The sequence below is a fragment of the Echinops telfairi genome, unplaced genomic scaffold, assembly GCF_000313985.2.
Source record: "Echinops telfairi isolate 266 unplaced genomic scaffold, ASM31398v2 ScPeMD7_1;HRSCAF=3_0, whole genome shotgun sequence".
In the NCBI taxonomy this organism is placed as follows: domain Eukaryota; kingdom Metazoa; phylum Chordata; class Mammalia; order Afrosoricida; family Tenrecidae; genus Echinops; species Echinops telfairi.
The window spans coordinates 88,945,390-88,957,428 of record NW_022103896.1 but is presented as its reverse complement, the minus strand read 5'-3'; the positions used below and the strand labels follow the sequence as shown (position 1 = coordinate 88,957,428).

The window sequence follows — 12,039 nt, the reverse complement described above, 5'->3', positions numbered from 1 at the left end:
TAAGAGTGGCAGACTTATCCATGCCTCAAGATATCATTGTCAGGCTGGAGAGTCAATTAAAAGGAGCCCATAGTTACGATTAAAAAAAATTTTAATTTAAAAAACTTAAAGTTTTTCTTTAAAATTTAAAAAATGTAAAAGGGTCAAAAGTGAGATCAAAAGGTGTTAAATTTTAAATGATTTGAAACAATCCATTTTCCAATGCAATGCATGATAGCAAGGCTGTTCACATCCCTGGTCTGTAGTCAAAAGCGATTCACAGAAAGCTCAATCCGTGTGTATATCCTTTTCACTTTTATTTATTTTTAACTGAAAAAACTTTAAAATTAGGTCAAGAGGGAGATCAAATGATAAGATATTACATTTTTAACTATCTACATCTGCCATAATTGACTTTACAGTGCTCTCTGTTTGATGATAAGAGTATTCACATCCCCTCACTACGGTCAGAGAGGAGTCACTGAAAATGTATTTTGGACTTCCAGTTATCCATTGCCTTCTGAAATCCAGGGGTTTTTTTTCCCCACTTAAGCTCTGATATCATTCCCTCCTTTGGATTTGGACTTTACTGCTTACAATCCTTGGTTTACACAGGCTAGAGTTCATCTTCCATATGGACTTAGTTAAAGCCTTGATTAGATAGCTGCTTGTTTGAAAACAGCTTTTAGGACTTCAGATGCTATTATTTCTGATAGCCAAGCATCATCTAGCTTCTTCACATAGATATAGATATTTAGGTATAGATATATTTGATATGTTGTTGGCCAGGATTTTGTTGAGCAATTTTGCATCTACGTGGGGATAACCACCCCCAAAATGGAATTCTTTTCCAAAGCTATGCATTAATTTTTTTTTTTTACAAAACAACCTTATCACCTTCAAATTACTTTCCATTACACTTATACATTTGTCAAATATGTGGTTCCATTCTCGGAAACATTTTTCAAATTCATCTCTTTGGATGGCTGGCAGCATCTCCCTTGGTTTTCTCTTCAGCCCTTCTATGTCATCAGATCCCTGTCCTTTCATGGCCCCTTTAATTCACAAAGCAAAAAGAAGTAGCATAGAGTGAGGTCAGGTGAGTCAGGTGCGTGGGGCAAGAGAGACATGCTGTTTCCCCCCCAAAAACTCACACACTGAAATGGCTGTGTGAGCAGGTGTGTTGTTGTGGTGGCAAAACCAGTTCCCCGTCTGCCACAAATCCAGCCTTTTCGGTCACATATTGTCCCACAATCTTTTCAGAACCTCAAGATAAAAAGCTTTATTAACAGTCTGACCTTTGGAATAAACCCTAAATGCACTATGAGTCAACATTTTCATCCAGTTTGGGAAGTTGAGAGGCATCCAGAGAAAGGTTTGTCATCAGTCGACATTTCACCTCTTTGGAAAGGAGAAAACCACTCATACACTTGAGTTTTTCCCATAGCACTGTCCCTGAAAGCTGTGTTCAACATCCCAACAGTTCCTTCGGTATTTTTCCCAAGCAGGAAACAAAATTTCACAGTGGCATCCTGTTCACTTAAATTGGCCCTCACAAAAAAATGAGGTTTGAGAGAACCTGCTTCTAGGAAAAAATTCACTATGGTCAGAGAGAACCTTCCCAGGTGACGCCTTTGGGTGCACTAACTCAGAGCGAGTTGCTGATGCTTGCCTGGTGGTAAAAATGCACGCTAAGAAAGCTCTGCTCCGCCCAGTGCAATTCTGTTTGTTTGTGGGTTTTTGGTGGGGTTGGGGGGCCCCTCGTATGTTTATCAAGGATATTTGTTTTTAGTTTTCTATCTTTGTGGGATCTTCCCCTTGTTTTTGAATCAGGATTATGCTGACTTCATAGAATGAGATCGAGAGTTTGCTGTCCCTTCCCATAATCTACAGTATTCTGTGTAGAGTTGTTGACACCTCTTCCCTGAATACACGGTAGAATTCCCTTTTGAAACCATCTGTTAAAGGGCTTTTCTTGGTTGGAACTTTCTCTTTCCCAGTTTGTGATGGGTCTGTTCAGGTTTCATTCGTCCCCCTGTGTTAATTTACTTCACCATAAATTTGATGTTTGTTCTTGTTTCAAGTTTAGCAAAATCCATGTTGTACTGATCGCTCTCTTCAAACTCACGCCTAATTCTTCTTAATGCCACAATCAATCATGTTCATATATGTTAAAACAAGTTAGTGTGAGTTTATTTTTGATCCAAAATTTCACAATAGGCAATTTTTACAAATTCTTTGAAGACTCCTGGTATAGATATCTATATTGTTGTGAGAAAGACAGGGCTTTTTACTCCCACAAGGGGTTATAGTCTGAAACACAGGGACAGTTCTACCCTATTCTATATGATTACTATGAGAAAACATTGACTCAATGGCAGGCAGTATGTATGTTGTTGTTCCGACCCATGGTGCTCCTATGCATAATAGAACCATACATTGCCCAGTACTGTACCATCCTTACAATTGCTCTTGTGCTTGACTCCATTGTTGCATCCACTGTGCCAATCCATCTTATTGATGGCCTTCATCTTTTTCCTGCTCCTCTGCTTCTAAGCATGATGTCTTTCTCTAAGGACTTATCTCTCCTGAAAATATATCCAAAGTATATGAGATGGAGTCATGTCATCCTTGCCTCTAAGGAGCACTTTGACCATACTTATTCCAAGACAGATTTGGTTGGCCTTTTAGCAACCCATGGGACTTTCAATATTCTTTACTATCACCACAATTCAAATGCATTGATTCTTCTTTAGTCTTCTTTCGGTTAGCTACTGACTGCTTAACCACTTGTGTCACCCGTCCCATGAAAAATTCTCTAAAATACTAAAAAGTACATTGTATACACATGCATGGAAAATAATAGGCCATATGAGGTAGTTAGTTTATTGTGCCAACCTGGCCGGTTCACTTCCTGCAAGACATCCCTGAGGGGAAGCCACATGGACCTATCCCGATGCAGCCCTCGGAGCTGGAGCAGCCGTGTGGAGATCCCTGCCAGTGCTGCGATGCTTACACGTTCACTGACTCAGCTTTTCTCCTGCAGTTGGCATCATTGTGTGTGTTTTATGGGATGGAGGAGGACTTTGTGGATTGGTGTCGGACACATGGGTTAATGTTGGATTTGTGGGGTTGGGCAGCACTGGGTTGGGATCTTTTCTTGATGTGCACTTACCCTTTATATAAAACTCTCTTATACATGAGTTTCTGTGGAAACTGTGGGTTCTGTTAGTCCCCAGACTAACACCATAATTCACCTTTAGGTTGGACACAAGTATTTCTATTAAGCTGTTTACTATTAAGATGCCTCCATGATCGCCTGAAATCATCACTGGTAGCTCACTGTTGTTTGGGGGAGGCACTGGACTAAGCATTTATACATCTTTTTTTCATTTTTTAGCACAAAAACTCAAGGGCTAAATATTAATTGGGATAGAAATGAAAAGAAAACTTCCTAAAAGAGTATAGTAATTTGGTAGAAGAGCAGGGATTTGAGCTTGGGTCTTTAAACACATATTCCAGATTGTGATGAAATTACTTTTATAGTTAATCTGGTGTCTGCTTTAAAGACCAGCAAGCATTCATTGGGCGTGGGGGCTGATGTACCTATAGTAGTCCTTGGATAGTAGTTTCCAGCTAATGCACTCAAGTGCTGATATTCTGGGTGGCAGTTTAAATCCAATGGGGGCACCTCTGAAGAAAGACCTGGCAATCAACTTCAGGGAGACAAGTCAGTAAATACTCTATGGCGTGTTCTCGCATATAGTGACCCTATGTACAACAGAACGAAACACCCACCGGTTCTATTCCATCCCAACAATAGTTCTAATGTCTGGACCCGTTGTTCCAGCCACAGTCTCATTCCATTGTGTTGAGGGCCGAATGAGCACAGTGAAGTGTTCTGGAATCCTCATTCTTCTTAAGACTATCCTTGGTTTGTTATGATCTGCACAGTTGAATGTCTGGGCATAGTCAATAAAACACAAATAAATATCTTCTTGGTACTCTCTGCTTCCAGCCAAAATCCACCTGACCTTAGCAATGTTTCATGTCATTTCTGAATCTGGCCTGAATTTCTGACAGCTGCTTGTCAAGGTACTGCTGCAACTATTGTTGAATAATCTAGCAAAATTTTACTTGCCTATGAAGCAATGACATTGTTCTATAATTTGAACATTCTGGTGAGCCACCATTCTTTGGAATGTATCCATAAAAATATGGATCACTTCAACCAGTTGGTCAATTAGCTGGCTCTCAAATTTCCTGGCACAGATGAGTGAGTGCTTCCAGTGCTTCATCAGCTTGTTGAAACAGTTCATTTGGCATTCATCAAATGCTGAAGCCTTGTTTTTGGCTAATGTTTTCAGTACAACTTGAACTTCTTCCTTCAGTTCCATTGGCTCTTGCTCATATGCTACCTCCTGAAAAGGTAGAATGTTGACTAGTTCTTTTGGGTAGAGTGACTCTGTATTCATTCCATCTTTTTTTGATACTTTCTGAAACATTCAATGCCATGCCCATAAAATATTTCAGTATTGCAACTTGAGCCTTGAATTTTTCTTGTGTTCTTCCAGTGTAAGCTATCCAGAGTTCTCTCTTCCTTTTTGGCTTTCAAATTCTTGGCCTCTGTGCTTTTCAATATATTTTACTTTGCTTTGTCTACCCGAGCTACTGTGTGCAATTTTCTGTTCAGATCTTTGACTTCATCATTTCTTCCATTTGCCTTAGCTGCTTTACAATTCAGAGCTAGATTTAGGGTGTCTTCTGACAGTCACTTTGATTTTTTCTTTCTTTATTTAACAAATAAATGACCTTTTGCATTTTCATGAATGATATTTTCATGCCCTCGGCTGCTCATCAGGTCTTAGTTATTAATGTTATTAATGTTCAATGCAGCATATCTGTCCTTGAAATGTTCTTGAAATTCAGGGGGGATAGGCTCTTGGTTGTATTTTGGGTCTCATGAACTTGTGTTAATTTTCTTCGACTTCAACCTCAATTTACAATACCTGTCCCTGGCCTGGTTTTAGCTGCTGATACTGAGTTTCTCAAAAAACAAAACAAAACAAAACCCTACCTCACTTCCGTTGGGTTGATGCCAACTCTTAGTGACCCTGTAGGACAAGGTAGAACTGTCCCTGTGAGTTTACAAAATTGTAACTCTTTACAAGAATAGAATGCCTCACCCTTCTGTAGAGAAACAGCTGGTAGCTTTGAACTGCTCAGCTTACATTTAGCAGCCCAACATGTAACCACTATGCCACCACGGCTCCTTTTTCTTCCCACAGATGTAGTCAATTTAACTTATGTGTTTTCCATGTGTGTATAGTCACCTTTTATGTTGTTGAAAAATATATTTTCTATGAACAATCTGTTGGTCTTGCATAATGTTATCTTGTGATCTCCAACTTCGTTTCTATCATAGTGTTATTCTTTACCAGTGAGGGGGATTATAGCAGAGAAGTACTCAGATTCATCAGTAAGTCCACATTCAATTAAATTGGAATTAAGCATTTACTGAAAACATTCTAAATTATGCACTTAGAGCTTAAAAATTGAGCAAGATGCCAGAGATGGCATGCATCTGGAGTGCTGTGTATGTTTGCTAAGTGTTAAAATTATTCCACTTTGGGAAACTTTAACCTTGTATAATTAGAGTGACTTTACATTTATCTACCTATCTGCAACTTGATTGATGTTTTAAAGCATAATAGTTTCACTTTTAGACTGGACATATTCTTGAAATGAACTTTCATTACTTTCATAAACATGCAATATATATACCTAGACCAGTCTTTCCCAAATTGTGTTCTGCAGAGATTGATATTTATTAAATCAAGAAATGACTGACCCCCAACTTTTGAAAATCTTAGATATATTAACATTTTTAAGGAAATTCTTAATATACATTTGTATATTAGAGGCTCCTAACCCACAAACCCACTGCAACCAAGTTGTTTCCAACTCATAGTGACCCATAGGACAAAGTAGAACTGCTCTTTAGTGTTTCTGAGACTAGGAATCTGACAGGAGTGGGGTACCTCATCTTTCTCTCATGGAGCAGTGAGTGGGTTTGAACTGCAAACCTTGCCTGCACCATAAAACCCACTGCACCATAAAAGTTCTTTGAGAGATTTTTAGATGTTTTTAAATTAATTGAAGAGCCTTGATTTATTATATTTAAGTAGAGTTTCCCCTGTTTTTAACATTGATTCTTTTCTTTACCCATCTTCTAGTGACATGTGGAACACTGGACTCCATGTTATAGCCCATTTACTGACAATTCAAATATTGTGACCTTAGGTTACTTTTAGCCTGGAAATGCCAAAATGCTGTGATTTTTGCAATTTAACTACCAATATAATTCATGTTAGTCACTTTTGCTTAAAATCTACTCTTTTAGAATTATATATATATAATCAGTATCCTGTATTACTTTTGAAATAATGTTTTTAGGAACTATTAACTAAAATTTAGATTATGTATTACTGATTTACTTGAAATGGATTGGAGATGTATGCATATCAGAATTGAACATATTTTCTTCATATATTCAGTAATTTTCTTAATATATGTACAAATACACATTCACATACACAACAATAATATTGACATTGTAGAGTATTTCATTCATGATAATTTATTAACAAAGTAGATCCATTTAGTTTGTTTCTAGGTTTTTGGCATAGTAAATGCCCTTACACAAAACATCTGTATAATTAGGTAATTATATCTACTTGATAAGTTCCTAGAGGTACAATTTCAAGTCAAGTAGTAGGTGAACTTAAACATTTTTAATTTAACTAATTAATTTATTATTATTACGTTCTCTCATTTTATTGGGAGCTCTTACAGATAGCATAACATTCCATAGTTCAATTACATCGAGCAGTGTTGTACAATTGCTACCACAGTCAGTTTCAAGACATCTTCCTTCTTGAACTCCTTGATGTCAGCTCCCCATTATCCCCTACCTTCCTTCCCCGCCCCTCCCCCTAGGAACCCTTCTTTCACTTTTTAAAAAATGTTTACTACATCTAACACCATTCATTATTTCCATTCACATGCAATTCTATTTTTCGCTCCCCTCTGGTGGGGTTATATAGTCATCTATGCTATCAGCTCCCCCTTCTCCGTCCCCCTCCCCAACTTCACTTCCCATTCCCTCAGGGAACCATTACTCCTGTTACTGTTCCTGAATGATTATCTATCTTGGCTTACATAAATTGAATTATTACATATACAAATGAACATATGCAAATCTAACATGGTTAATGAGGTAAAAACAAATAAAAACCATAATTGTAAGGGGAGGAAATATTAAAGAACTAGAGGATAGTTATGTATGTTTATGTATATAAAGACAAATGCAATAAGGAAGCAGATGGACGTTGGTTCTCTACGTAAATCTTACCCAAGTACAAGAACAGTTTGTTCTGATAATGTGGCTCCATGTGATACTCACCTTCCTGACATGATCATGGAAGACAAAATAGGTTCATACGCAAATGTGATGAAGAAAGCTGATGGTGCCTGACTATTGAAAGATACAGTATCTGGGGTCTTAACGGCTTGAAGTCAAACAAGTGGCCATCTAGTAGGGAAGCAACAAAGCCCACATGGAAGAAGCGTACATCATGAGGTGTCAACAGGAAAGAGTATCAGAAGTGCAAAGACAAGCAATCAAATCCATGTGAAGGGGTCGGGATATAGTGGAGACCCAAAACCCACTTGCAAGATAATTGGACCATCTTTCTCAGAAGGGCCACATGAAAGGGATGATAAATCCAGGGTGTGGTATAGCACAAAACTTAAAATTTTAAGAATGACTTGCTACCCAAAAGTTTAGACCAATTTACATTGGATTAATAGTATTAGCGTGTCTGTTCGCTCATTCCCATCACTTGCAATATGGAATTAAAATTTTATGTAGTATCATTTTTCCTAAGTGGAAAGAATGTTATTATTTTTTAAAGTGCTGTTTATTTTTTATTTCATGCATTACTCTATATGTAATAGAATTAAGTAAAAGTAGTTAGAGAAATGCCTAGTCTCTGAGCTTAAGCATTTACACATAATAATAGTAAAATTACGTTATTCAATAACATTATTTTTGAAGTAGCAAACTAAGCTTATTGCCATTATTTTTATCTTGAACCTTTGTGACTCTGTAGGATGAAGTAGAGCTGTCTTTTAGAGTTACTAAGGTTTTAGTTTTTTTAGATGCAAACTGCCACATGATTTCCTATGGACTGTCTGGTTATTTCAAACCACAGAACTTTTTGGTTTGCCACCAAGTGCTTCATCACTTTACTACCAGGTTCCTAGATATGTTATATATGAAAGAAAATGTAAGAACAACCAAAGCTTAAAGCTTTATTTTATTATTAGACATAGTACACAAATTGTATTTATAAATTTGTTCAAGCACTTTTTTGGTTTGCAGCCAAGTGCATAACCACCTCACCACAAGGTTCCTAAATAGCAGTATAGGTAAAAGAAAATAGTAAAATAATAAAATTTATTTTATTCTAAAAACTTGTTTTATTTATTTTATTTTTCAGACATTTATGTGCTTACGTTGGAAATATCTATAAAACTTTATCCTAATAGGTTTTACCTTATAAGTAAAATGATGGTAAACCTTTTGAAAAAAAAGTGGTAGTGAACCTGAGCTTGAAGATCTTTTTAAAATGGGCACATTTTTCTATTAGGAAGTTGTAATTTTAAAGTCTCTTGTTGATCTATAGAAGTACTTTCCAGTTTTACATGAGTGAATGCTAGTAACATAATTAACTCATTCTTTCTGCCTAAAGGAGGAAGAAAATGGCCTTCCATGAGAAACGGAAACTTCTGAACTACTATTGAGCTATGACTTTGGCTTAGCCTCAAAGCCTGCATTGTCTTCATCTAATCCCGCCTCGATGGACGTCTGTGACCTCGCCCGAGTACAAGTGCTAATGAAACAGAACCGGCTGTACAGTTAGAGAAACCCTTCGCTATAGAGCCACATGACGGTTGTCCATATTCATATTTTTGCCCATTCTGTACAATGTATTGCTTATGGGTAAAAGGAATGAAAATAGTTTTTAGAGCTATTTTATTGCATATAAAAATTATATATAGCATGTATTAATACTGACAGAAAAAATACTTTCCCAACATTAGTGTTCTTTTATTTTCAGTCTCCAACAGAATGTCCCCTCTTTCAGAGAACAGTGTAATTCTTGACATTGGATTAAGAGTTTGGGTGAAGAATGTAGAGCATGAAGTGCAATATGAAGGATTTCCAAAAATGCCTGATGTTGCTTTTTAGTACCCGTACAACAATGGCTGCTTTGTCAGGGACAGAGTTTTGGACGTTATCTTTTATGTATTATTTTCTTAGTGAAAGGATATAATTTAATATTTGAATCTAATCATTGTATTTATTTGACAAATTGCAAGCTAGTTTTTATGACTTTGGAATAGATATAAGAAACAAATTAAAAAGAGAGTAGGTAGAAATATCAGGAATAGTTTTATTTCCCATGCATTAGAATATAAACTTAAAACCATATACTAGTTAACATATATACTTTGTAAGATTTCAAATATGTTATTTTATCGATTTGATTTCTTTAGTAAATTTAAACAATATCCTTATTTTAATTAATTTAAGTGTTACTTGCAAATTTTAGCATATACTTAATTACAGTTAGGTAAAATAATATGATTTATGTACAATAATATAGTGTACCTCATAAGTTATATTTGTTGTTATTATTGTAAAGCCAGTCACTTCAATAACATAATCAAAATGTGATGCAAAATGTGGTAAATTAGAAGTAGAAATAATGTAGACGTTACAAGTATGTATTCCGGGAAGATGGATGTGTTGGAAAGAGGTTGTATTAATGAAATAATATCAATAAAAGTAATACCAAAGTACACATTGAAACAGAATCAAAGCTGGCACATTTTGGAGTGTTAGGCCCAGACGAGGACAAGATGAAAGCTAAGGCAATGTCACTTCATCTGGCCCTGGCTGTGTCAGGGAAGTCTCTGATAGGTGGAGAGGGACCTCGGGTCCTTTCTATATGTTTTTTTACTTTCCTGTAGGCTCAGTGAAGAAATGTCAGTGTGTGGCACCAGGACCGTGATACTGCTGTTCCTACATGTATACTAAATATGTGGCAGGTTCAGTCTTATTTGAATGAGGCGCCAGCTCAAGGGCACACTTAGGACACTTTTGGTAAACTCTATACTCAAGTCCTAGAGAAAAAAAAACATTCTCAGAGACTCAGCCTTTCCATTCCTGACTGTTGGTACTTAGCAGCCAGGAACTGTTCTTGGGCTTGATTTCTGATGCTTTTAGAATCTCTGATCATCTTGCTCTGAAAAAATATAAAATAAACACAACAACAAAACAATTTGTAATATCTTTCAGAGTTTTATCTAAGCTCTCATATTTCTCCCTCCAAATTGATTTTCTTTTTTATTACTTAGACAGTTGTATTTACTTACTGCATATTTCTCTGAGTTAAAGGGTTAAAATGCACTACTTGATTTCATTGTGGTATCTACTGATGAGATTTTACTGAAACAATATATGATTTTTCTTGGTAACAGCGTAACCCCCTTGCACATTAATCTCCTATGCATGCCATGTGCATTATGTATGTGTGCATGTTATTTATGTGATAAATATAATCTTTAGTATGGAAAAATCTCATCATCTTACAATTACATACCTGGACTTTAATATGGATGCTATTTATTGTGATGCTTTAATAGAAATTAATGTGAAATAGTGTTAGTCAATCAACAAAAGTACAAATAACTGATCTAAAATCTCTCTCTCTCTCTTTTTTTTTTTGATAGTGGGATAGAAAATCCAAAATAAAGCTATCTGATGGTTCCTCAATTTCAGAACAGAGCCTTTAAAGCAAGGATGGGAGCAGTTAGATATGAGTAGTCACAGATCTCGTGGACTTTTGACTTAATTTAGGGTGGATATTGTGCAACAAATATGAGGGAGAAAGATGAAGTTATCTGCTACCATAAAGAGTTACAACATCAGAAATCCTGTATAGAGTCACCAATAAGAGTCAGTTTGGGTTTAACTTGGTTTTTCTTGTTTAGAATTACTTCCTATGATAGTTTTGTATGTGTTTGCAAGTAATACTCACTGAGGTAGTGAGGTGGTAATGCATGACCTTCTAATGTCCTTTAGGAAAATAGAAGAAGCAGAGAAAAGATGCTTAAATTGGAAATGTTGTGCTGGAGCCCACTTAGGTTAGACTGAAATGAAATTTCCGGCAAGTTTTAGGCTTCAGTTTGACAGGATGCTTATTTGGAAGTGATAAGATAAGTTTTAAGAAACCTTTCTATTTCTGAAAGTTGAATAAATCTGCATAAATTCTGCCTGGTCATGCTCCTCCCTACTGGAACATTGCAGTTTCAGCCAGGCAGTAGAGTCACTGTAAAGGCCCAGATTTACCAGTTTTGTGCCTATTTATTTCTAGGGTAACGACAGCACAATTCTTCTGATATACTTAGTTGCATTGGAATAATATTAGAGTTCAGTCATTCTAAATAGTAATTTTCCTGTGAAATTATATTATATTCTGACCCAAGGACTTTAGAAAGTGCATATCAAAGTCTACTTGTTAAGCAAAAAATGATTTCTTATAACTCAAAGATATATTTTTTGGCATAAAGCATATATAGTATTATTCTGTGCACAAGTGGGGCCAACATGGACCTTTTGCAATTTCATTCATATTAAATAAAATTCCTTGCAGATACTTTTCATGAACCATTCTTTTTTGGATGAAATAATCTCACAACAGAAAGAGGGGTCCAATATGGCCACGTCGCCAGAGACCCTGTGAAACCTTCTGCAAAGGAGGTTTGAAAGAAAGCAGACACATTTCAGCTGCTTGAGTTCTGGAACACCTCGGAGGAATGGAAGCTTCTAATTACATCTTGGCATCTTAGAGGGGGGAATTGTCACAAAGAATCCTTCAAAAAAACCAAAGATTCAGTGCTGCCTAGCAGGATGCCTGTGGAGCCACC

General features: G+C 36.4%; 1 protein-coding gene across 1 annotated transcript in view; it reads left to right on the top strand.

Annotated features, from left to right (window-relative positions):
• The window catches only part of CA8 (carbonic anhydrase 8), a 202,232-nt gene extending 190,464 nt beyond the window's left edge, over nucleotides 1-11,768 (top strand). Inside the window, exon 9 of the mRNA XM_004697578.2 lies at nucleotides 8,796-11,768. The gene's annotated coding sequence lies outside the window, so the exon portion shown is untranslated. The remainder of the gene's footprint in view (nucleotides 1-8,795) is intronic.
• Nucleotides 11,769-12,039: the final 271 nt, after the last annotated feature.